Raw genomic sequence first — 26,329 nt, 5'->3', positions numbered from 1 at the left:
TGACAGGGTTGGGCCAGATGGCTACAGGAGAGTAATAGAAGGCAGATATATTAGCCCCAGGTTAAGTAGGTCCCTTTTCCCTGGGTAAGGTAACAGGGAAGGTGCCAGAACAATCAGGAACCTTCTGGAGACAATTAAGACAGACAGGCTGATTAGAACACCTGCAGCCAATCAAGAAGCTGCTATACTCAATTAAGGCAGGCTAATCAGGACACCTGGGTTTAAAAAGGAGCTCACTTCAGTTTGTGGTGCGTGGGTGAGGAGCTGGGAGCAAGAGGTACTAGGAGCTGAGAGTGAGAACGCGGACTGTTGGAGGACTGAGGAGTACAAGCATTATCAGACACCAAGAGGAAGATCCTATGGTGAGAATAAAGAAGGTGTTGGGAGGAGGCCATGGGGAAGTAGCCCAGGGAGTTGTAGCTGTCGCACAGCTGTTCCAGGAGGCACTCTAAACAGCTGCATTCCACAGGGCCCTGGCCTGGAACCCGGAGTAGAGGGCAGGCCTGGGTTCCCCCAAACCTCCCAACTCCTGGTCAGACACACGAGGAGTTGACCTGGACTGTGGGTTCAGAAAAACGGCCAAGCTGAGGGCTACTGTGAAGCTCCAAGGCAAGCAAATCTGCCAATAAGTGCAAGACCCACCAAGGTAGAGGAGGAACTTTGTCACAAAACACAGATGCCAAAGCCCATCCTAAGGTTGCTCACCACACCAGTTTTGCACAATAGCCCAGTACAAAGCTCAGGGTCTCATAGTTATCTTCCTTAGGAAATATTTTCTTTTTCCCAAACAGCAGTGATGTTTACACACTAACCCACCTTTTCATCCTGACACTGAGGACTTTCCTGCAAATCACTATCTCTGACCACATACCTGAGGATTCTCTCTTGCCATACCAATAAAGTATTATTGTCTGATGATTGATGATTGGTGATCCCTCAATTCAAGGATGATCTCTACCACAGAATTACATATGGGTCCTGAGATGACTTAGGAATCCGATCCTGGAACTGCAAATCCGCCCGCAGTAGGTAAAGACATTTAATGGCAGGCCAGCTGTCTGCTGGGAGAATGTTCTTTCTTTTTTCTTCCTTCTCTCTCTCTTTTCAGCTTCAAGGACAAGGCACTTTTCCTCGAAGCAGGCCACTGCCTGATGGAGAATATGGCCCCATTGATAACAGTGGCTTGCTCCTCCCCGATTGTGATGTTCAGTTTTCTTAAGATATGCTTTCAGTGTGTCTTTGTAGCATTTCCTCTGACCACCGTGGAATTTCTGACTATGGGTAAACTGAGAGTAGAGGACTTGTTTTGGGAGGTGCGAGTCTGGCATCCACACACAATGTCCAGCCCAGTGAAGTTGGTGCATGAGTATCATTGCTTCAATGCTGGTGACATTGGCTGCAATGAGGATGCTGGCTTTACTGCAACGATCTGGCCACTTGACACGCAGGATCTTCCGAAGGCATTGTTGGTGATACCTATCCATACTCTTAAGGTGCTGTCGATAGGTCACCTAGGTTTCACATCCATAGAGGAGTGTAGGAACAACAATTGCGAATACAGACTAACACGGCTGTTACTCTGAAACCTGTCTTATAGCCCTGGATCTTGGTTTATTGTCTAGAATTGTTTTAAACCGCTTTGCTGCTACTGTTCTGTTGACTCATCCATCTGCAGCATTTCTAACACCTACCACTGCAGCATCCAGGTGCAGTATCTAGCGTATGAACTGCAGTGAAACCCATTCATATCTATGCAGTCTTTCAGACCATACTCATCACCATTGTATTTCTCCAGCTGGGACAGTCAATTCTCCACCCTACTCTCTGGTTTAGCCATAAGCTGATGACTTTGAGTGCACTACCAAGATTTCCTTGAGATCTCATTAAAAAGTTTTCCACTCATATCTGATAAATCATAGAATTGTAGGACTGGAAGGGACCTTGAGAGGTCATCTAGTCCAGTTCCGTGCTCTCATGGCAGGACTATTATCTAGACCATACCTGACAGGTGTTTGTTTAACCTGCTCTTTAAAATCTCCAAGGATGGAGATTCCACAACCTCCCTAGGCAATTTATTCCAGTGCTTAACTACCCTAACAGTTAGGAAGTTTTTCCTAATGTCCAACTTAAACCGCCCTTGCTGCAATTTAAGCCCATTGCTTCTTGTACTATCCTCAGAGGTGAACGAGAACAATTTTTCTCCCTCCTCCTTGTAACAAACTATTATTACTTGAAAACTGTTATCATTTCCCCTCTCAGTCTCCTCTTCTCCAGACTAAACAAATCCAAATTTTTCAATCTTCCCTCATAGGTCATGTTTTCTAGACCTTTATTCATTTTTGTTGCTCTTCTCTGGACTTTATCCAATTTGTCCACATCTTTCCTGAAATGCGGGGCACAGAACTGGACACAATACTCCAGTTGAGGCCTAATCAGCGTGGAGTACAGCGGAAGAATTATTTCTTGTGTCTTGCTTACAACAGGATACTGGGCTAGATGGGCCTTTGGTCTGACCGAGTATGGCTGCTCTTATGTTCTCACACTCCTGAAAATACATCTGTAGTGAAGCTGAGTGGCGTCCCTCCCCACAGGAGAGCGCGGGACCATTACGCTCTGCCTGGAGGGCAGAGCCTATATCATCCCGTCCCCCTCACCGGAAGTACCAGGGCGTGGCCAGAAGTATAAAAGGCAGGCCCTGTGGCACAGTTGAGGGAGAACCTGCAGAGGAGAAGGACCCTTTGCCTGTTCTGCAGCGTCCCAGAGGGGAACCTACGCCTGGCTGTTCCTGGTTCCCAGATGCCAATGGGGACTGGCCTGGAGTGCCTGCCGTGGTGTACCCCGAGGAACTGGAAGAGGCCTGGAGGCCACAGGTACCAAACCTTGGGGAGGCAGGAGGTAGCCCAGGGACATCCCCAGTGCAATCGACTGTGACTCAGTTGGAGTGTTGCAGCTGGTCCCCGCCGATGCAAGGGCACCTGCCCCTGCCAGGGCTCTGGGCTGGGATGCAGTTGAATAGGGTGGGCCTGCGTCCCTCTGCCAGCCCGTTTCCCCCCCTCCCCCACCCCGGGGTGGCCAACTCCCTACACTTCCCTGAGAAGCACCTGTGCTGGAGAAGGAGCCTCCCTTACCAGCCCCCATGTAGATTGTTTGTTTGTTTTCTGTCTGATCTCCACCCAGGCTAAAGCCAGCCCTGAGACTGTTTTGTTGCTGGCTGCCTGAGCATCCTCAAGCCCAGGCCCCAGGTCAGTTATAGACTCTGTTTAAGGGCTAGCAGTTTGAGCCACCCAAGCCCAGGCTAAAGCCTGACCGTGACTGTTGGTCACCCAGCCCTATTGTGGGCTCTTGACTATCCTGCGGACTCTGGTCCTGGCCAGACGGGACCAGACTGAGTGGCCTCCCTCTGCATAGGAGAGTGAGGGACCATTACAACATCCCAGAATGATGGTCGCTTTTTTTTTGCAACAGTATTACAATGTTGACTCATATTTAGCTTGTGATCCACTGTGACCTCCAGATCCCTTTCTGCAGTACACCTTTCTTTGCGGTCATTTCCCATTTTGTGTATGTGCAACTGATTGTTCCTGATTGTGGAGTACTTTATATTTATCCTTATTGAAATTCATTCCATTTACTTTAGATCGTTTCTCCAGTTTGACCAGATCCCTGACAACTGTTAAAAACTCTAGCACCAGACCTGTGCATATCTCTTTTCTAGGCCTCTGCAGGGAAATGTGTCTTATATTATCTTAAAGTTATTCCTACTTAAAGAGTGTTATGAAGAATAAAATGTACAATTCATGTTTACAAGTTTACATTTTCCAGAAGTGAGGAGCCATCCCACAGGACATCCTCCTCCTCCTGAAGTCTGGAAGAGGGAAACATCTAATTGCCTATTCATGAGCCAGCATCAGTTTTCCAGGGAATGTAGAATTTTGAAGGAGGGTACTCAGAGAATAGTGATGATTATGAAAACAGTAGCTTCATTAATTCAAACTCCCTGAATGAACACATACATAAGACGTTAAATCTCAGTTCTTTATACTCTATCGGTGAAATGTCTCTCGTTCTATCTCTTTGAATTATCCTCTTACTATAATTATATGTAGCTCATACATAAAATGCAGCCAATCAATTGAAATATATACCTTGAAAATAATAGCCTCATAGCCTTCATATAGTGGAGAAGTTACATTCTCCTTATAACTTGAACTGTTGCCTCTTGAGACCCTAGCGCATATCAGGAATTCTATTGTGATAAAAATGGTCTCCAATTTCCTTCTGGTGTTAAAGTCTCAGGACCAATTTCAGTCTTCGTGTTCCAAAGTCGATAGGGTTGCACCTGCTGAGACCAGGACTGACCTTCACCCTCATTTTGTAGACCCAGTGCATTCCTTTTTTAAAATAGTGTATAGTCGTGCCACTTCCTGCAGGGAAGCTCATCAGTTCTCCCACAGTGATTGCGACTGAACGTAATTAGGGTTTCTGGAAAGTGAAGCTGAGAGTCATTGACACTCTGAGTCAGTACTTCACTAATGTGCTAGGATTGTGCTTGGGGACAAAATGTTGTTGGAAGGGTTTAGGGAGCCAGCTATGTGAACTCCATCAGCCAAACCACTTGGGTTCAAGGAACAGCTTCCACCTGGGGGAGTTTTGATCTGAATACGATGTTGTGTTTCATTGAATCAGCATGTATTGTGTTCCACTGTAGAACATGTATCTTTTCCTGTTTATTTAAGAATTCTATGCCCCTTAATCTTGGGAGTCTTTCTCTCCCAGTGTCAGAGACCAGGATGTAGGCAGTCATACCTGGTGCTCAGAGAAGGAGTCAGGCCTTGTTGTTAGAGCAGGAGTCAGTTGCCAGAAATAGAAGCCCAGGGTTAGAGCCAGAGTCATAGGCCAGATGCCAGAGCAAAGGGTTAGAGCCAAAGTCAGAAGTCCAGAATCAGAGCCAAGAGTCAGAGCCAGGTTACCAGGAGTGAGGCAAGGCAGGGGCAGGGGCTATCATAACTCTGGGCAAACACTTTCATCAGCCACTGAACAACTGCAGCTGGGCTTAAGGGCTGGTCTGCTAACTCTTCCTACCAATCAGCTGCACTCCTTAGGTTGCCCAGAGACTGGCAGTGCTCCAGGCCCTGATTCCTGACACCCAGGACTGTCCTGTCCTCACATCATCCCTTGAGTCTGAAAAATGACCCCAGGCCTGAGTATAAGCATTAATATTTTGCCAGAATGCACTTGTCTGAGGGCAGAACCATGTGAGATGTTCAGGTCATTTTCCCAGTTACACTTTCTTCAGCAATATGCATAGATCTTCATGTGCTCCTGTCAGTTTACAACACCTTGAAATGAACTGTTAGCAGACAGTGTAAACCCTGTCTGTGCATTGCAGTTTGTTTTGCTTATCCATTAAGAGCCTAAACTGTCATTACTGCATATATTAGCCCAGAGAGATATTTTAAAAGCCAGACATCAAAGTCTATTGGACAGATAATAAAATGGCTCATAAAATTGGTTCCTTTCCCAGTCATAGTTGGTTCTGAGATTCCAGCTTCATGGAAAGGGATAGAACCCAAAGGGTGGAACTAGCATCATTATTGCCAACAGCTATAGTCTTTTAAAGGTGACCTAAAAAGGGGAAGAAATTGAGTGTGTGCCCCTGTTTGCTCTCTTATTGTCTTCATTACTGACTTTACTTTGCTTTACTGGATTTACTTTGTCTTGTTATTTGCTGCTCATTTTTACCTTACAAATATCAGGAACACCATACTGGGTCTTCCCTCTTTTGCTAGAGGGTTCCCTTTGAGGACAGATCTTGGAATGGGAACCCTCTCAGCCCTAGCCAAAAAAGGGAGAGGTGCTTTTAACAAAAGACAGGTTTCAGAGTAGCAGCCCTGTTAGTCTGTATCCACAAAAAGAACAGGAGGACTTGTGGCACCTTAGAGACTAACTAATTTACTTGAGCATAAGCTTTTGTGAGCTACAGTTCACTTCATCGGATGCTGTAGCTCATGAAAGCTTATGCTCAAATAAATTTGTTAGTCTCTAAGGTGCCACAAGTCCTCCTTTTCTTTTAACAAAAGAGTTTTTCTTGCAGAATTTAAACAATCAGATTAAAAATAACTCCCCTCTGAATTAATCAGGTCTCTTTCAACCTTCGGTGTCTTGTGATGTCATGAATCCTCTAGTTCTCCAAGAGTTAACCTGGGCTCTTATCTGGGTTTTAGCCCGAACTCCCTTACCATCCACACACTAAACCCTTGAACCTGGGTTTGCTTACCTAGCTGGGATTATAGGTTTGGTCCTGGGTTTTGCTTAAAGGCAGGTTCTAACCCACCTACTTTGGAGCGAGGTTACAGCTGAAGCCTGGTTATAGTGCTCAGGTTTTAAGGGTAAGCCTACAGTGCAGCTGGTATTATGCCTCCGGGACCAGGTAAACAGACTTGCGCTAGGTCAGCTTGACGTTGAGGACGTTGCAGCACCAGCAGAGGTTTGAGCTAGCTAACTGAGCTTAGACCAGGGCGCCAGGCAGGCTTGGACTGGGGTGGCTGGCCTGAGGCACTGGCCGCGTCACAGTGGCCACAGTGCTATTTTTAGATTGCTAGTTCAAGCTAAGCTGGTGCCAGTGTGTCCACCTGAGCTGGGAGGTACAGTCCCAGCTGCAGCGTAGCCATACCCTAATAGTCCAATGATGCCATCCCATAATTCCCCAAGGCTGTATTTTCCGGCCCTTTCCCCACGCACCTCCTGTGCCTGAGAAGCTACCAGCTGGTTTGCACATACCTGGTCATTTACCCTGTCATTCCATGCAGCCTGCTCCATTTCTGCACAGCTCAGCCAAACAATTGCGAGAAGATGCCGTCCCAGTGTGCTGCTAGCTGGCCAGAGGATGATACCAGGATTGTCGTTGCCCTCTGATGTGAGTGCAGGAAGGAGCATGATTTTGAGAGATCACCCAAAATCAGCACCTGTACAAGAGGACCTCCAAGAGGCTGGAGGAGGAGGGGATCGAGCAGATGGCTTTCCAGTGTGGGGAGTGCATTGGCCAGATTAGTATCCAGACAGTTTTGCAGGCAGCTCCATCTTGCCTTCAGCCAACCAAGTACACATTCCACAGCCATCCTGCTACTGCTGAGCGTGCGATTAAAACTTCTTCTGCCGGCTGCTCTGATGTCAGGGGAAGGCTTCAGGAGCCAGGGAAAATAGGGAATCCTAAAACAGTAGTGGGCACAGATGCCCCAATGGCATGTTATTTGCTGAAACTATTGTATCATAAATTAGATTTGAAAACAAGTTCTCTTGGGTGATTGCTGTTCTGGCCAGGACCTGGGTGTTTATAATCTGGTGTACTGTGGCCACTCATTTAGGTTTCTGGGTCTTGTAAAAAATCTTTCATGCCAGGCCTGCTGGTTATGTTCTGACTACAAGTATTTTTGACACACATTCCTTCCCCCCCACCCCATCACAGTTTAGTAATTTGCTAAAATAAAACTATCTAGGTAGGGGAATTGGCTTGATAGACAGTTGTTTCTTCTTTCTTAGTGATCTCCATATGGCTCACTATGATTTTCAGAAATTCCAAGGATCACCTGCTGTCTGGACTCTTAAAACATAATGTCACCCTCATTGTGCTTCCCCTATCTCAGAGGTGAAATGAGTTTTCATGATTCTGAATCATTGTATTTTTAAAAAAAAGTTTAGTTTTCAAATGCCCTTCATATATTTCAGCACAAACAGAATGTGGCTGTCTGGTGTCTAGATTACCAGCTGTGTCTCTGCTGACACTGGAAAGCTTAGGGCTTGTCTACACTTGGAAATTTACTGAAATAACTATAGTGATTTCAGTAAATTTCCAAGTGTGGACAAGCCACAGGCTTTCTTGTCACAACTGGCAATGAATCATTCATTGCTTTAGCAGAATGCTGAAACGCTGTGGGCTGTGTCCAAATTCTTCTACAGCAGAAAGCTACCCAGTTCATAGTTGAAATATGAGCAATGCTGCAAATTAAGGGCCTGATCCTTTAAACACTAGCCCTTACTCACCTAAGTTGTCTCATTGTAGTCAAGGGAACAACTCACAGATGTAAGTGCTGCTTGTTATGACTAAAAGTTGAAAAATTGGACCCAATGCATCCCTTGCGTGAGGAAGGGTTTAGAGGATCAGGCACTGAACTGCTCACGACCGACCACACATCAGTAAGCCAGTTTTAGTTTATCCAGTTCTGGGCCAAATCTATCTTATGTAGTTATGTTAGGTACTTGCGTGACCCCCATCACTGTACTATCTGAGCACCTCCCACTCTGATGTATTTCTCATCTCCACACCCCTTGGAGGAACTGCTCCTATCATCATCTCCGTTTTACAGATGGTGAACTGAGAAACAGAGATGAAGTGACTGACCCAAGATCACACAGGAAGTATGTGGCAGAGTAGGGAAGGGAACCTCGCTCTCCTGAGTACCAAGCTAGTGCCCTAATACCTGGACAAATTCTCTCTATCTCCAAGTCTCACTTGTGCTTTGCACATTAGGTTCCAGATTCACCCCAATGGGCCCAGGATCTCTGGGTCTGTTGGGGCAGCTGCTTTGAGGAGACAAACATCCCAAGAGAGGAAATACGGTGCTACCATTGCCACCTTTCCCAGGCTTACCACCAGAACGGGCAACTTTGCATTCAGACTGGGGCTAAGCAGCCTTGAATCAATGCGTTCCCTGGCCAGCACCAGCCAGTGCGGGGCTGTACAACCTGCCCCCAGAGGAGCAGGTGGCTAACACCACTGCACAGCCACTCTCTGCAGTCCTTCAACTCCCTGCAGGCTGTAGTCTAGGTTACGTCTGCAGAAGAATTGAGCCCTGGGGCTTTAGAGCTCATCCGAAATATTACCTGAGGGACAACGCAAGCAATTTCTAAGAAGGCGGTACTCTTACAGCATTCATTCACAGCAAAGCTTTCCAGGAGGCAGCACAAGGCAACATCAGCAGTGTTCTGTTACAAAGACTGGTGCTGCTCCATCCCCCTGCCTGAGTCATCACAGCGGCTTCATGACACACAAGGCACAGATTTGAGGATGTCGCTTGAAAAATCCATATTGATCCAGTATTGGCAGAGGCGGGGCTAAGAGCAGCAGTAGCCTCATTTCACTCAAGTTTCATTAAGTCTATACAAGCTTGCAGCCGTTCACCCAAATGTTTTCTGACACTTCTTAATCAGTGATGTATTCATCCTGGCCAAACACAAACAGCTTCCTCTGCAGGTGCAGAGGCTCCCCAAGCAACAGAATTGATGTGGTTCCTCTGTGAAGGGGGAGCGCCTAGGTGTTGGGAGCTGGGCAGATGGTGTGAATCCTAGCCTCTGCATGGTGGCAGGGACAGGACTCAGGGATTTGCTGCTGTACAGGCCAGGCAGGAGGCAGAGAGAGGCTTTTAGCTCAATTCAGAAAACATTAAGAAGAGAGAAATTGCCAGACCAAACCAGAGGTGACCTAAACCAGTATCCTTTCACTGACAATGGCCAGATGCCTCAGAGGAAGGTGTAAAACCTCCATAATAGATAATTATACAATAACATGCCTATTTCCTAACTCCAGCCAGTTAGTTGTTGTTTTATGTTCTAAAGCCGAAGGGTTTATATTCTTCCTTATAAATGTTTAACATTGCTAACATAACTGCATTAGTGCATGCAGTGTGAAGAACACCTGAAGAAGAGCTCTGTATCAGCTGAAAAGCTTGTCTCTCTCATTCACTCATGTGGTCCACTAAAAGATATTACCTCACCCACCTTGTCTCTCCTATATTCTCATTAGTCATGTAAGTGTCTACTTTTTGTTTTAATGCTACTAAGCTCTTGGAGTCAATGATATATTGTGGCAATGAGTTCCACAGGTCAGTTATGTACAGTGTAAAAAGAATGTCTATTCATCAGTTTTAGATTTTTTGCCTCTTAATTTCCTTAAGTGCCCCTAGTTCTTGTACCATAGCTTAAGAAAGGGCAAATAAGAGCTCCCATACGTCCTCCTCTAAACAATCATTTTTCTTTGTTTTCCCCTCTGTCCTGGCATCGCCTTTCTCAGCTAAATCACCCTAATCTTTTCAGCCTCTCTTTCTATGGGATGCTTTACATGCCTCATCCATTTGTACAGCCCTGCTTTGAACCTTTTCTACTTTTGCTATTTTGTTTTTCGGATAGGGTGATCAGAAATGGGCACAATATTCAAGGGCAACATATACCATCCACTTAGATAATGGAATCACTATTATCCAGTATTGCTTTTCGTTATACCACTCACCATCTTGTTTCCTTTTTTTTTTTTTAAATAATAAGCTGTCCACAATGACACCTAGGTCTTTCCCGCGCCCCCCCCCCAGGGCGATTACAATTAATTTGTTTCTTCTCTTGTGCATCACCTTGTACTTTGCGACAAATTTCATTTGCCACCATATTTGCAAGCGGAGGAGTGAGTGCAGCAGGTGAAGACCTACCCGAGCTAGCTTTGATCTAACTAGCTTGACGAAGAAGAGCAGAGAAGCTGCGGTGGCATAGGTTAGTTGCCTGAGCACATACCCAGAATCCCAGCAGGGGTTGTGCTGCCCATGCCCCTGCCCAGGCTGCTCCGGCTTCCTGCTACCTTTATTCGAGCTAGCTAATCAAAGCTAACTCGTGTATGTCTACAAGTGCTGCCGTTGCACCTCTGATTGCAGGGTGGATATTCTGTTTGGTAAGACCCATCTGAAGTTCCTTGCAAGTCTCTCTAGTTTTGACAAATCTACATAATTTTATTTTAAAACCAAGTATTTATATCATTATCTTACATCTCCTTTCCTCTGCCCTATGATATACCAGCACACAACCAGGCCTGGATCCAATGGAGAGCCTAAAACAAAGATGAAATCCAGAGACGGACTTGCAATTCAAGACCATGGGTCACTTTTGAATGGTCTTCCAGACTTCCTACTTTTGTATACAGTAGGAGATGTTGTTTCGGTTTCCATGTAGTGATGTTTGTATGACTATGCTGTTCCTCCTTGAGCCCAACACCTGTTTTTCTTTCCCATGATTTAAAATTTAGCCTTCAGAATCTATGTTCTAAAGCCCTTTCTGCTCTTACTTGTTTATTATACTATACTATACCATTATACAGAGATGGGCTGAACACTTCAGTAGTCTACTCAATAGACCATCCACAGTCAATCAGCATGTCCTTGGTCATTTACCCGAGAAACCCATCAAAGATTATCTCAATGTCCCTCCATCAGTTGAGGAAGTTATGAAAGCCATCAAACAACTGAACTCTGGGAAAGCCTCCGGAAAGGATGGTATTCCAGAAGATCTGTATAAAGTAGGGGAACTAAAAACTAATTTCCCCATGCTAATTTTCCCCCGACTGTTACTCACACCTTCTTGTCAACTGTTTGAAATGGGCCACCCTGATTACCACTACAAAAGTGATTTCTCCTCCTGTTGATAATAGCCCACTTTAATTGAATTGTCTCGTTAGAATTGGTAAGAAAACTCCCATCTTTTCATGTACTATGTATATATATCTTCCTACTGTATTTTCCAATCCATGCATCTGATGAAGTGGGTTTTAACCCACTAAAGCTTATGCCCAAATAAATTTGTTAGTCTCTAAGGTGCCACAAGTACTCCTCATTGTCTTTGTATAAAGTAGCAGACCCCAAGGCCGTTGAGGTGTTTCATGACATCTTGAGTAGCATTTGGGAGGAAGAAGAAATGCCACAAGACTTCAAAGATGCTAGTACTGTATCACTGTTCAAAAATAAAGGCAGCAAAGCTGACTGCAGAAACTAGAGGCATTGCTTTCCTCTGTACAGCAGGGAAAATACTAGCTCACATTCTATTGAACAGACTCATTGCAAACATATCTGAGGAGAATCTGCCAGAAGCGCAGTGTGGTTTCAGACCAGGTTGTAGTACTACGAACATGATCTTTGTCATAAGACAGGTCCAGGAAAAATGTGTAGAGCAGAACATGGACCTGTATGCAGTTTTCATTGATTTGACCAATGCTTTTGATAGGGTTAACAGAAAGGATCTATGGCAGGGGTGGGCAAACTTTTTGGCCTGAGGGCCACATCGGGGTTGCAAAACAGTATGGAGGGCCAGGTAGGGAAGGCTGTGCCTCTGCAAACAGCCTGGCCTCTGCCCCCTATCTGCTTCCTCCCACTTCCCCCCCCCGACTGCCCCCCTCAGAACCTCCAACCCATCCAACCCCCCTGTTCCTTGTCCACTGACCGCCCCCTCCCAGGACCCCATGCCCCTAACTGCCCCCACCAGGACCCCACCCCCTATCCAACCCCCCTACCCCCGCTCCCCATCTGCTGACTGCCCTGACCCCTATGCACATCCCTGCCCCCTGACAGGCCCCCCTGGGATCTCTAGCCCATCCAACTCCCCCCCACTCCTTGTCCTCTGACCACCCCCTCCTGGGAGCCCCCCCCAGGGCTCCCCCCTATCCAACCCCACCTGCTCTCTGTCCCACCCCCTCCCAGGACCCCCCGAGCCCCCGGGACACCACTCCCTATCCAATCCCCTCTGCTCCTTGTCTCCTGACCGCCCCCTTCCCCGAACCTCCGCACCATCCAACCGCCCCCTGTCCCCTGACTGCCCCCCAGGACCTCCTGCCCCTTATCCAACCCCTCCTCTCCTCGCCCACTTACCAGGCCACTCAGAGTGGCAGGACAGGCTTATTGGAAAGCCTGGGAGGTGGGCAGGCGTAAGCTGCACTGCCGGCGTCGCTAAGGAGGGGCGGGGGGCGAGCCTCCCTGGCCGGGAGCTCAGGGGCCAGGCAGGACGGTCCCGCAGGCCGGATGTGGCCTGCGGGCCATAGTTTGCCCACCTCTGATCTATGGACTAGTCTGCATAAACGGGGCTGCCCAAGAAGGTTCATACAAATCATCCATCTGTTCCATGACCACATGACAGTACAAGTGCTCCCCAGTGGTGACTTTTCTGACATGTTTGAAATCTCGAATGGAGTGAAGCAAGGCTGCGTACTTGCTCCAGTGCTGTTCAGTTTGTTTGTTGCCTGTGTCCTCAGCCATGCCACCAGGGACTTGATCAGGGGATATACATCCACTACTGACTGGATGGCTCCCTCTTTGATCTTCGAAGACTTAATGCTAAGACCAAGACACTGGAGAGACTTCTCGTTGAGGCACTTTTTGCAGATGGCTGCGCCTTGATGGCCCATAGATAAGCTGAAGCAACCCAGCTCTTCGGCCTCCCCTGAGTCTCGGGAAGACAGAGGTCTTGTTCCAACCAGCACCTCATTCCAATGCCCCAGCGCCAGCCATCTTCATCCAAGGCACACAGATGAAAAATATGGATCAGTTCCAAGTATTTGGGCAGCACCATCTCAAGTGACTGTTTCCTTGATAAGGAAATCTCCTTATCAAGAATTAGTAAAGTCAGCACGGCCCTTGGCCAACTCCAAACAAAAGTCCTTAACCAACACAACATTCATCTCTCCACCAAATTGAAGATCTACAGTGCCGTGGTTCTACCACCTCTCCTGTATGGATCTGAGATGTGGACTCTTTATAGATGTCAAATTAAACAGCTTGAGCAATTTCACATGTGCTCCCTCTGTTCAATAATGAGCATTCTCTGGCAGGACAGAGTGACCAATATTAAGGTACTTGAGAGAGCAAAAACAACCAATATTGAGGAAATGTTATTGAGAGCACAACTTAGGTGGACCGGACATGTCATCAGAATGGAAGACCACTGTCTCCCAGAACAGATCTTGTATGGGGAGCTGAGTCAGAGCAAAAAAATGCAGGGTTGTATATGTAAGCGCTTCAAAGGTAATCTGAAGAGCAATCTTCAATGGACTGGCATCAATCCCAAAGAACTTGAGCAAATGGCTCAGAACAGGACTCACTGGTGGTCTCTGACAAGATCAGTATGTAACAGGTTTGAGCAGGATCGACAAATTAATCTCCAGGCTGCACGTGAAAGGCACTACAGAGCTGCATCATCAAACATCACAAATACAGACTTCCCATGCCCTCAGTGCGGCTGACTCTGAGCATAAGGGTTTGGACTTCAGAGTCATATGCTTGGCCATAGATGAGAACTGTGACAAGATCGTCATCATCTTCAGCTATGGACTACGAACCCATATCATATACTACAAATTGTCACTTATCTTTTACATGGGCTTCTGGTCTCGTGTTGCCTGTTTTAGGACATATATTTAGGAAGAACATATGTTGCCCTAAAGAACACTGAAGAATCACAAAAATCATTTACTAAGAGTCTCTCCTGGCTCTTTTGAACTGAGTGGCCCTGGTTTTTCATCAAGGCTGTTCCCAGAGCTCCTCTGGTAATGCAGTGCAGTAGAGGTACCATGATCATGGTCTAGTCTGCATCACTGACACTCCTCTTTGCCACTCTCTAGAGAGAAGAACCATAGACTTGGAGGATTATAAGTAAAACTGTTATTACTGTTGAAAGAAATTTGGGGTAGGAAAGATGGGTAGAGGTAGAATTGCAGGTGGAGTGACGTGTGGGGAAGGGGAAATGGTGGCCTTAAATAAATGAACGAAAGACCTGCAACCTGACTTTAATTCTAAGGTATGAGATCTCCGTTGGCATGTGCCCTTTCTTGAGACGATGCAGGGTGAGGAAGAACATACGTACAGGGCTGGAGTCCTTGGACCCCAAAATAAATAAAATCTTTGCATCCTTCCTTAATCTTTGTTGTTTTATTGAAAACTCAGATTCACAAAGAAGAAAATCCTATTAAGCTACCCATACACCATAGCAATAAAGTTTGTTTTAAAAAATCTCCCTTTCCTACGCAGTCCCAAATCATGTAGGAGGCTTTTATTAGATTTCAATTAGATAGGTTTCTTCTGTCACACAGCCCGGGAGCACGAGACACCGGCTAGCGAGAGGGAGAGGGAAGGTGAGGAGTACTGACTCAGGAAATCAAATGAAAAACCGAGCAAAACAAAATATTTATAGAGGTCAGTTTTTAATCTGGAATCGTTGAAGATAAATTTCTGCAAGGTAGAAGGTTTCTCTTTCATCCAGCAATCCTGCCTACCGACCTGCGGTATGTGAAAGACCAGAAAACAAGAGTGCAGTATATCTATAATAAATTACTGGAGTTTAATCACTATATCAATTTACCATAACATATCTGCAAGGACCAGAGCTAGGAGAACTATCATGTCACTACACCAACATGTATTTACGGAACTAAGGCAATTATTGGTGCTGCTGCTGCTGCATTGAGGCTATTCGGAGTCCCTGCTTGATGATCAATATTACTGTTTGTTTTCTGGAAGACTCCATTTTTAAGCCTATAGGGATGGATTTTGTTCTGCTACACTAATATAAGTACAAAGCAACTCGATTACTTCCGTGGATTTACTCCAGATTTATACCAGTGTAACTGAGAGCAGAACTCGCCCTGTTGTTTTCAGTGTAAGACATCATGTTTTCTTCCTCTTTCCGCACTGAACTACTATAAACACCATATATTATATCCCCCACGATCCTCAATGATATATCAGAAGTGAGCCTTTTAATTTCGGGATGGTCTCAGTTAATTTGTTACTTGTTTCCTCATTTATTGTTTATTACTCTTGTCTGCGAGCACAAATAGCAGCATATGGTTTCCTTACAGGCATCATCTCACATAAAGATTAGTTAAGGCACTGTGCTAATGTTGCCTAGGTTGCACTCCAGTCGTATTTAGGTATTTTGCATAGCAGTCTCATTTCCTTATGGATTCAGGCACAGGCGAGCTGGAAAATAAGTCCCAAAGGAACCTACTCAAATGCATCTCATCATGTATGAGGAACTGCAGCGAATAAGGTGATGTAATATAGATTGTCCATTAATAAGGAGGATGGGAGTGTCGGCCAAAGGAATTAAGTTCATGAATAGCAGATGATGAGGAAATAATGAGAGAATTGGTGTACTAAATGAAGACATAAATGCATGTAATACAAAGCAAGGAGCATTTACTCTGACCCCCAAGACTTGCTCTCATATTAGTGGACAGTTTTTCTAGTATAATGATCATTAAGGTTGTAATCTCCATTACAAGAAACATAAAGATTCCTCTCACTTGTACAACACTGTGCATTCTTCTCCGGTGTTAATAAAATTGGTTCCACCAATAGTTATGATTCCTTGGTTTAATCATCTTTGAGTATATTCTGCTTTCGAATGATGCAGTTGCAGTCAGAACAGCGACCAATCATCTTCATTTCAACAGCTTGTTTTTTTCCAGCACCTCAATACAATCCCTTTTAGAGTACATAAGTGCTGTCATCATGGCCCATTTAAACAGCACTTCAGAGAGGTTCAACGTGTCAGCACAGATGCGCCAATGGTTGCTTTGGTATTTTTCTCTCTCTTTGATAAATACTACTACTCCTTTAGAGTGGAGGACTACTTAGAAGCAAATCCATATCATGTGAATGTATCAAGAGTCCTTCCAGACCAACACATCTGCAGCATACTTTCTTTCCTTAGTTACATACCTTATGCATTCAGGTAGATGGGGCAAGGGTCTGGGACAGCTAATGCCACATTTTAAAATATCTAAGTACTTGCTTGGATTTTAAAGGAGAAAGAAGTGAGTGTCTACACTCTGGAACACAGCTACAGGAGAACTTCTGACCTTGTTTCTTCTCCTCCCCCCACTGTTAATTCATCAGGCTTTCCTGTTTCAAGTTCTTATTGCCACTGAGAAAATGGCGCTGTGAGGAGTGGCTTGAATGATAAGTGATTAGCTTCACTAAATCACACACACACACACAATTCTATAAGTGCGTGTTTATTTATCTAGCTATGAGTGTGGGGGGGGAGGGTGTCTTACCTTGTCCCCTGTCTGAATGCACCCAGGTCTCTGGTTTTCCCCCTCTCAGCAATTAGTTTAGCTCTCCAGCCACACTTCAAAGTCCTCCCCCTCCAGGGTAACAAAGTCCCAAACAAGAGTCCAAATGGATTGTGAAGTTCCTTTGCTGGGTCAGAGCTCTCTCAAGAGCCTGTTCATCTTCACCTTTTCACCCAGCCTCTAGCTGAAGTCTTTCCCCTTGATTGCAGGGCTCAAACTCGGCTGGGTTGTAGCAGGTGAGGGACCCTGCGCGGTTAATTAATGTATTTATTTAGGCTGCAGCCTTGTTCTCCAGAAGCTGAAATGCTGGCCCTTATGGTTGTGGAGAAAACTAAGTATAAGCCGCTACAGCAGTTCCTGTCTGAATCTGCAGAAAGCCTGAAACAAGAGCAGAGAGGTGTACATTTCCCCAGCCATTTCAATACATTAGCTCAGATGCCCAATTATGGTAATTTAAAAATCGACATCATTAAAATCCTGTCGCTGATACAAAAGCACAGAAGGAAGGAGAGAAAAGAACACAGATATGCACAATCTGCTGTGAGTGGTGTCTCCGTTTGCTCCATGAGTTGATGGAGTTTGGCATCACCTTTTCTCCTTTTCATTCCCACCTGTGCGGCCTAAACAGCAGAGGCAAAGAATGGAGCCATGTGGTGCACAAAGAGGAAACCAATCCCACAGAGCTCAATGAGACATCCAAGACCCCCAACCAGCAAGTACTCCCAAACAGTCTGGAACAGGCCTGGCCAATGGTGGGCATATTGCTAAGCAGCTTCCCCTCTGCTCTAATGCAGCTGCTCCTCCATCTCATGGAGGGTCTCTGTACATTCATGCAGCCATTACTGCCTCTGTAATTTGATGTAATACACTTAGATTTCTGTAAGACATTTGACTTGGTACCACATAATATTTTGATTAAGGAACTAGAACAATACAAAATTAACATGGCACACATCAAATGGATTAAAAACTGGATAAATGACAGGTCTCAAAATGTAATTGCAACCTATGATCATCATCAAGTGGGTGTGTTTCACAAGGATGGGTATTTGGCCCTGTGCTATTTAGCAGTTTTATCAATGACCTGGAAGAAAACATAATATCACTGACAAAGTTTGCAGAGGAGACAAACATTGGAGGAGTGATAAATAAAGAAGAGGAAAGGTCGCTGATACAGAGCAATCTAGATTGCTTTGTAAACTGGATGCAAGCAAAAAATATGCCTTTTAATCCAGTCACATGTAAAGTTATACATCTAGGAACAAAGAATGTCGGTCATACCTATATGATGGGGGACTCTGGACGGGAAGAAGTGACTTGGGAGTCATGGTGGATAATCAGCTGTACATGAGCTCCCAGTGCAACACTGTGGCCAAAAGTGGTGATGCAATTCTTGGATACATAAACAGGGGAAATACTGAGTAGGAGTATTTGGCACTGGCATGACCACTGCTGGAACACTGTGTCCAGTTCTGGTGTCCACAATTCAAGTAGGATGTTAATAAACTGGAGAGGGTCCAGAGAAGAGCCACAAGAACGATTGGAAAACGTATCTTATAGTGATAGCCTCAAGGAGCTCAGTCTTTTTAGTTTAACAAAGGTTAAGGGTGACTTGGTCACAATCTGTCCTACACAGGGGACAGAAATAGGATAACAGAGGGCTCTTAAATCTGGCAGACAAAGGTATAGCAAGAGCCCACGGCTCGAAGGTGAAGCTAAAGAAAATCAGACTGGAAATAAGGCTCTAAATATTCTAGTTCAAACAGGAATTATTTCAGCAAAGTCCTGAAGTTATACAGGAGAGCAGAGTAGATGATTACAGCGGTCCCTTCTGGCCTTATAATACATGAACCTATGGGTTAACCTTGTTTATAACCATGGGGATTAGAAACAATTATTTGCGATGATACCATAGATTCTGACATCTTCAAAAGATTCTGGAAGCAGGAGCCCTAGGCAACATGCTGATTGTGCGTATGCCTTAATCTAGCCTGGGCAAGGGTGTATCTGAACCAGGGGCACTGGAACAGGGGGAGCCAGAGGGGCAGGGCCCCACCACTTTTAAATTTTTACTGGCCATAAGGATGAGCAACGGGGGAGACAAGAAAGAGGAAGACACCTGATTAAATTAGCAGTAGGAAAATGTAGAGCAAATAAAAGAAAATAATTCTGCACAGAGCATGCATTTAGCCTGGAATAAACTGCTGCAAGAGGTCATTAGAACCAGTACTGAAGATGGACTGTAAAAAGGACTGGATAAATTTGAAACCAAAATTATGTTGATGTTGTATATAAATACATCTTATGCTTCTCAATACAAGGTAATTAGCATAGCTATCAGAAATTAACTCTCCCCCTTGTACTGTATTATAACGCAATTTGCTAGGTCCATTTGTTTGTGCAAGTTTTTGTTTGTTTTGTTATGCATTTCCTCATTACCCTCGAAGATTGGGTATTGCCCAGTGCTGGAAGCTGGATAGAGGCACTTAATGAACCTGCTCACATTTAAAACAGCAGCAAAATAGATTTTGTGGGATATTTGTCATTTCAGGAGATAGAAATTCTGTCCGTTTCTTGGTAGTGAACTGTTGTGATAGAGCAAAATTAACTCATCACAAAACAGACTATTCAAGAAAGTGCCAAAAACTCTTAAAACCCCTCTCAGCCAAGTAGCCATCAGGAAAATTGTAGCTGTATTAATTTGTTTCTTTCTGACTGGCAGCAGTGATTTCCAAATGTGTGCAAGGGGTACCATTTTTTATGCCCTCTGTGAAAGGAGGCCATTTTAAAAAGCTTCAGGAATTTCAAAAAGCCATTATTATTTTGAGTATTGTGTGTATGCTGCGAGAAGCTCTCTGAAACCAAAACAAAGCCATTGCAGTTAAAGTGGCAGCAGCTAAGTCAGCTGCATGGTTGCTTTTCATTTCCTTTGTGAGATAAGAGAATCCAAGCAATTTTAGAACCTTTAGAAACTCAATGTTATTTTTTTAAAGGTTATCTGAAAGCAAAACAAGTTTTTAAAGCAGCCACAATGGCCGTAAGAGCAGTTGCCAGCTTGGGCCGCCCCAGATCTGTGCACAGAGGAGAACTTCACACCCTGATCTTCTCCCATAGGGCTGCAGGTGGATCAGCGACCTCAGCAGCACTGTTTCTTCCTCCAACCCTATAGAGGTCACCCTGTGCGAAGGAAGGATGAAGAATGAGTGTGTTTGGGAGGAGGAGTGGGAAATCTGCAGTCAGGAACAGGAGTGGCAGGGGGAGGAGATGCACATTTTCCCTTTCCAGTCCCAGGGATCTCTTCCATGGACTGCTTTCCTTGGGGTTTCTGAAGGCAATTGCAGCCAGGAAGGATGTCTGATGCAACTGGGGCTTGAGGTTGGATTTGAACTGGTGACTTAAGCTATACAAGGCAAATTCTGAACCAAGGTTTTACTGAACTATAAGCTGGTATTCCACCCATGCACACCACACAGGCAGTGAACAAAAACATGACTGAGAAATGCAGAGACAGCTCTGAGGATAGACTGCATTGGTACTTCTCTGTGGTGCATGTTTCTCGTTTTTAGGGTATTTTTGTGATTATCTTTAACTAAGGACCACAAATGGGAAAAGATATGGAGAGAATAGGTAGCAGCTGACAAACGTGGGGGGATTCCCCAGGTGGCATAGAGCCAGCATGACAGCTACATGGAATTCCCTTAAAGCCCCCACTGCACAGCTACAGCTATTCTTGGTTGCAAGAAGAGACCTTTGAGAATACAGGCAGCCAAGAGTTAAAGCAGCCCTGTAGCTCATGCCTGAGGCTGACCTGGTTCCTAGCCATCCCTTTAATGGAGGAGACACAAAGGTGATATCAAGCCCCTTCCCTTCACCACTGCTGCCTCTCTCACACACCACAACCAGGTGCTGTGCCAAATGGAGCTCAGGTGCACAATGAATCAGGACCATGAGTTTGATAGATAATGGGGGTGCATACCTCCCATTGTCAGAGCTGAGAATTTTTAATTTTCTGGGCATGATGCAAAGCCCATCTCTTATACTTGCAGAGGAGCTGACTTGATATGGATACAGGGTGTTTGACTTGGAGTTATTATTAATTAGTATGAGGTGTCAAGCTTGCATTAATGTTGGAGTACTGGCAATGTGATAGGTTTATTAACTATCTTAATTTTTGTAGTCAATATTGTCAGTTTAATGACTGTGAAGGGCTTAGGATAAAAGATTGGCTACCATCTAAGTGAATAAACAGCTACTAAATCTTCATAGCTCTTGTAGAACAAGGTCAAAGCAGTATGTGTGTATGTGAAAGAGGCAATTACTTTCACATATGAAAGATGAATAACCCAAGCCCGCATTACTTGCACACCGAAGACTGCCATTTGACTTGCCCACAGCTGATGAACTCATTTGCAGTAAGTGAAGTTTTTCTAAGTCATATCTGTCTGTGAATGTCCTATGACCCCATCATGGTAGTATCCAGGGACCCATTATTATTTTTACAGTAGCACTCAGAGCCCTCAATCAGGACTGGAGCCCTTTACTTTAGGTTCTGTACAAACCAGTGCTTAAAGTCCTAAAACACAAAATGTCAGAATGGATGATTTCACCATGGAGGCGCTGGCCATGCATGCTGCAAGGTAGAGAATGAAACCAATAACCAGTAATCATTTATTTACTTTACAACTGTCAAAAGTACCAGAACTCCATTCCAGCTCCCCACAGAAGTGCCAGAACAGCATTCCAGAGCATCCCAGCATGACACAAGCACTGGTACAAACACACAAAAAGAAATAGTTCCTGCCCCAAGGACCTTGCAATCTACAAAGACAAAAGGAGTGGAGTGCAGTCAAATTATATTCAGTTTTATATACTGTGATAGACCCAGGCCAGTTGGGTACAGCTGAGTAGTACGGTTGGTATTCAGAAAGTGGGTGGGCAGAGCCTGCCCACTGCTAAAGGATCCCCCCCCAGCCTAAGGGGGGGTCTACAGGACCTGGGAAGCCAAATAATTACGGGAGACAACTAATGAAGAACAGGGACGGGAGTGCGGTCAAAGGGTCAAACGAAGGGAACCGGACGGGGACACCGAGCAGAGAACCCCGGACAGCGCCCACCGCTCCTCAAAGGCGTCAAGGGAGTCAGTGGACGCCGCCCAGAGGAACTCTGCCCGGAGGCGTGAACGGACAGAGGATCGGAAATAGGCCCTGCAGTCACAGGAGACTCCATCGGCCAACCTCCTCACCCTGGTTTTATAGGTGGCCATTTTGGCTAGGGCTAGGAGGAGGTTGACAAGGAGGTCCCATGACTTTGTGGGTACAGCAGAGTAGTCCTATTGGGATCCAGGAAGTGGGTGGGCGGAGCTCGTCCACTACGAAAGGATCCCCCCCCAGCCTAAGGGGGGGATCCACAGGACCTGGGAAGCCAACTAATTACGGGGGACAACTAATGAAAAACAGGGACGGGAGTGCGGTCAAAGGGTCAAATGAAGGGAACCGGACGGGGACACCGAGCAGAGAACCCCGGACAGTGCCCACCGCTCCTCAAAGGCATCAAGGGAGTCAGTGGACGCCGCCCAGAAGAACTCCGCCCGGAGGCATGAACGGACAGAGGATCGGAAATAGGCCCCGCAGTCGCAGGAGACTCCATCGGCCAACCTCCTCACCCTGGTTTTATAGATGGCCATTTCGTCATAGAAGGCAATTAGGTTAGTCAGGCATGACTTTCCCTTGGTGAATCCATGCTGACTGTTCCTGATCACTTTCCTCTCCTCTAAGTGCTTCAGAATCGAATCCTTGAGGACCTGCTCCATGATTTTTCCAGGGACCGAGGTGAGGCTGACTGGCCTGTAGTTCCCAGGATCCTCCTTCTTCCCTTTTTTAAAGATGGGCACTACATTAGCCTTTTTCCAGTCGTCCAGGACTTCCCCGGATCGCCATGAGTTTTCAAAGATAATGGCCAATGGCTCTGGCCTTTAGCACTCTCGGATGCAGCGCATCCGGCCCCATGGACTTGTGCTTCTCCAGCTTTTCTAAATAGAATCATAGAATCATAGAATCATAGAATATCAGGGTTGGAAGGGACCCCAGAAGGTCATCTAGTCCAACCCCCTGCTCAAAGCAGGACCAATTCCCAGTTAAATCATCCCAGCCAGGGCTTTGTCAAGCCTGACCTTAAAAACCTCTAAGGAAGGAGATTCTACCACCTCCCTAGGTAACGCATTCCAGTGTTTCACCACCCTCTTAGTGAAAAAGTTTTTCCTAATATCCAATCTAAACCTCCCCCACTGCAACTTGAGACCATTACTCCTCGTTCTGTCATCTGCTACCATTGAGAACAGTCTAGAGCCATCCTCTTTGGAACCCCCTTTCAGGTAGTTGAAAGCAGCTATCAAATCCCCCCTCATTCTTCTCTTCTGCAGGCTAAACAATCCCAGCTCCCTCAGCCTCTCCTCATAACTCATGTGTTCCAGTCCCCTAATCATTTTTGTTGCCCTTCGCTGGACTCTCTCCAATTTATCCACATCCTTCTTGAAGTGTGGGGCCCAAAACTGGACACAGTACTCCAGATGAGGCCTCACCAATGTCGAATAGAGGGGAACGATCACGTCCCTCGATCTGCTCGCTATGCCCCTACTTATACATCCCAAAATGCCATTGGCCTTCTTGGCAACAAGGGCACACTGCTGACTCATATCCAGCTTCTCGTCCACTGTCACCCCTAGGTCCTTTTCTGCAGAACTGCTGCCTAGCCATTCGGTCCCTAGTCTGTAGCTGTGCATTGGGTTCTTCCGTCCTAAGTGCAGGACCCTGCACTTATCCTTATTGAACCTCATCAGATTCCTTTTGGCCCAATCCTCCAATTTGTCTAGGTCCTTCTGTATCCTATCCCTCCCCTCCAGCGTATCTACCACTCCTCCCAGTTTAGTATCATCCGCAAATTTGCTGAGAGTGCAATCCACACCATCCTCCAGATCATTTATGAAGATATTGAATAAAACCGGCCCCAGGACCGACCCCTGGGGCACTCCACTGGATACCGGCTGCCAACTAGACATGGAGCCATTGATCACTACCCGTTGAGCCCGACAATTTAGCCAGCTTTCTACCCACCTTATAGTGCATTCATCCAGCCCATACTTCCTTAACTTGCTGACAAGAATACTATGGGAGACCGTGTCAAAAGCTTTGCTAAAGTCAAGAAACAATACATCCACTGCTTTCCCTTCATCCACAGAACCAGTAATCTCATCATAAAAGGCGATTAGATTAGTCAGGCATGACCTTCTCTTGGTGAATCCATGCTGGCTGTTCCTGATCACTTTCCTCTCATGCAAGTGCTTCAGGATTGATTCTTTGAGGACCTGCTCCATGATTTTTCCAGGGACTGAGGTGAGGCTGACTGGCCTGTAGTTCCCAGGATCTTCCTTCTTCCCTTTTTTAAAGATTGGCACTACATTAGCCTTTTTCCAGTCATCCGGGACTTCCCCGGTTCGCCACGAGTTTTCAAAGATAATGGCCAGTGGCTCTGCAATCACAGCCGCCAATTCCTTCAGCACTCTCGGATGCAACTCGTCCGGCCCCATGGACTTGTGCACGTCCAGCTTTTCTAAATAGTCCCTAACCGCCTCTATCTCCACAGAGGGCTGGCCATCTCTTCCGCATTTTGTGATGCCCAGCGCAGCAGTCTGGGAGCTGACCTTGTTAGTGAAAACAGAGGCAAAAAAAGCATTGAGTACATTAGCTTTTTCCACATCCTCTGTCACTAGGTTGCCTCCCTCATTCAGTAAGGGGCCCACACATTCCTTGGCTTTCTTCTTGTTGCCAACATACCTGAAGAAACCCTTCTTGTTACTCTTGACATCTCTGGCTAGCTGCAGCTCCAGGTGCGATTTGGCCCTCCTGATAACATTCCTACATGCCCGAGCAATATTTTTATACTCTTCCCTGGTCATATGTCCAACCTTCCACTTCTTGTAAGCTTCTTTTTTATGTTTAAGATCCGCTAGGATTTCACCATTAAGCCAAGTTGGTCGCCTGCCATATTTACTATTCTTTCGACTCATCGGGATGGTTTGTCCCTGTAACCTCAACAGGGATTCCTTGAAATACAGCCAGCTCTCCTGGACTCCTTTCCCCTTCAAGTTAGTCCCCCAGGGGATCCTGGCCATCCGTTCCCTGAGGGAGTCGAAGTCTGCTTTCCTGAAGTCCAGGGTCCGTATCCTGCTGCTTACCTTTGTTCCCTGCGTCAGGATCCTGAACTCAACCAACTCATGGTCACTGCCTCCCAGATTCCCATCCACTTTTGCTTCCCCCACTAATTCTACCCGGTTTGTGAGCAGCAGGTCAAGAAAAGCACCCCCCCTAGTTGGCTCCTCTAGCACTTGCGCCAGGAAATTGTCCCCTACGCTTTCCAAAAACTTCCTGGATTGTCTATGCACCGCTGTATTGCTCTCCCAGCAGATATCAGGAAAATTAAAGTCACCCATGAGAATCAGGGCATGCGATCTAGTAGCTTCCGTGAGCTGCCGGAAGAAAGCCTCATCCACCTCATCCCCCTGGTCCGGTGGTCTATAGCAGACTCCCACCACTACATCACTCTTGTTGCACACACTTCTAAACTTAATCCAGAGACACTCAGGTTTTTCTGCAGTTTCGATAGTCCCGAACCACTTCTTTCTCCACAGAGGGCTGGTCACCTCCTCCCCATGCTGTGCTGCCCAGCGCAGTAGTCTGGGAGCTGACCTTGTTCATGAAGACAGAGGCAAAAAAAGCATTGAGTACATTAGCTTTTTCCACATCCTTTGTCACTAGGTTGCCACCCTCATTCAGTAAGGGGCCCATGCTTTCCTTGACTTTCTTCTTGTTGCTAACATACCTGAAGAAACCCTTCTTGTTACTCTTAACGTCTCTTGCTAGCTGCAACTCCAGGTGTGATTTGGCCTTCCTGATTTCACTCCTGCATCCCCGAGCAATATTTTTATACTCTTCCCTGGTCGTTTGTCCAATCTTCCACTTCTTGTAAGCTTCTTTTTTGTGTTCAAGATCAGCAAGGATTTCGCTGTTAAGCCAAGCTGGTCGCCTGCCACATTTACTATTCTTTCTACACATCGGGATGGTTTGTCCCTGTAACCTCAATAAGGATTCTTTAAAATACAGCCAGCTCTCCTGGACCCTTTTCCCCCTCATGTTATTCTCCCAGGGGATCCGGCCCATCAGTTCCCTGAGGGAGTCAAAGTCTCTTTTCTGAAGTCCAGGGTCCGTAATATGCTGCTCTCCTTTCTTCCCTGTGTCAGGATCCTGAACTTGACATCCAAAGCCCACTGAAGTAAATGGGAAACTTTCTGTCATCTTCAGTGGGCTCTAGAGATGGCCCCAAATACATTTAATATGCCTGTTTTCTTTAAATAATTAATAACACCATCTGAGCTAAAATTGATTGGCCCTCAACATGTTC

Source organism: Lepidochelys olivacea (assembly GCF_965140295.1).
Source record: "Lepidochelys olivacea isolate rLepOli2 genome assembly, chromosome: 3".
Lineage (NCBI taxonomy): Eukaryota > Metazoa > Chordata > Testudines > Cheloniidae > Lepidochelys > Lepidochelys olivacea.
The sequence above is the reverse complement of the archived record's forward strand: the minus strand, read 5'-3'. Positions refer to the sequence as shown.